This window comes from Diabrotica virgifera, chromosome 1 (assembly GCF_917563875.1).
Source record: "Diabrotica virgifera virgifera chromosome 1, PGI_DIABVI_V3a".
NCBI classification, from domain to species: Eukaryota; Metazoa; Arthropoda; class Insecta; order Coleoptera; family Chrysomelidae; genus Diabrotica; species Diabrotica virgifera.
Genome location: NC_065443.1, coordinates 123,241,187 through 123,242,572, shown reverse-complemented (window position 1 = coordinate 123,242,572; position 1,386 = coordinate 123,241,187).

The window sequence follows — 1,386 nt, the reverse complement described above, 5'->3', positions numbered from 1 at the left end:
TTACCTCCTTAAGCTTGTCATGCTGTAATATATGTATATTATATCATATCGCTCTCTATAGTAATGTGATATAATATATATTACAGTATAGCTCCCTGTGCATGACAAGCATAAGGAGGTAACATATTCTAGGGCCTAGGCTAGAATATTATAAAAAAAATCACTTAGATGCAACAACAGGTTTAGGAAATTCGAGACATCAAAAATGCCCAATTTTTAAGGTGGTGCATAATGGGCTGTATATACAGGGTGTAACAAAAATACAGGTCATAAATTAAATCACATTATTCTGGGACCAAAAATAGTTCAAATGAACCTAACTTACCTTGTACAAATATGCACATAAAAAGTTACAGCCCTTTGAAATTACAAAATGAAAATGGATTTTTTCGATTATATCGAAAACTATTAGCGATTTTTTATTGAAAATGGACATGTGACATGTGGCATTATTATGGCAGGAATATCTTAAAGAAAAATTATGGTGAAATTTGTGCACCCCATAAAAATTTTATGGGGGTTTTGATCCCTTAAATCCTCCCAAACTTTTGTGTATGTTCCAATTCAATTTTATTATTGTGGTACCATTAGTTAAATTCAATATTTTTGTTTCTTAGTATTTTTCAGATAAGGCAGTTTTTATCGAGTTGCGACTTCTTTTTTAATATGTCCACGTAAAAATTTTATGGGGGTTTTGTTCCTTTAAACCCCCCAAATGTTGTATGTTCCAATTAAACTATTACTGAGGTACCATTAGTTAAACAGAGTGTTTTCAAAACTTTTTTGCCTCTTTGTATTTTTTCGATAAGGCACATTTTATCGAGTCTGGCTTCTTTTTTAATATGGTTCAAAATATACCTAAAAATGTAAAGCATAAATAAGTTTGCATATTATTACCAAGTCTCCATAATCGTACTTAACCATATACAAATATGTGGTGGATTTGACAAATATTCACAATATTTCGATAAAAATTGACTTTTCGAAAAAGCAATAAGAGGCAAAAAAGTTTTTAAAACGTTGTTTAAATGGTAGGTACTACAATAATAATTAAATTGAAACGTGCACAAAAGCACATTGTTTTCGATACATTGGAAAAAATCACTTTTCATTTTGTAACTTCAAATGAGTGATAAAGGCACAGAGACTTAAATCACGAGGTCACATTGAAAGGATGCCAAAAACGAGGACTCCGAAAAGGGTACTAAACTACACTATAGCTTCAAGAAAGAGAAGAGGAAGACCGGAAAATAGATGGAAGCAAGAGGTCGAAAAAGATTTGGAAAGAATGGTGTTACAGGGTCAGAAAAGAAAAATGAATAAGAGGAAGGAATGGAGAAAAATCACATATCAAGCCAGAGAAGATCTCAGTACATAAAGAAACGT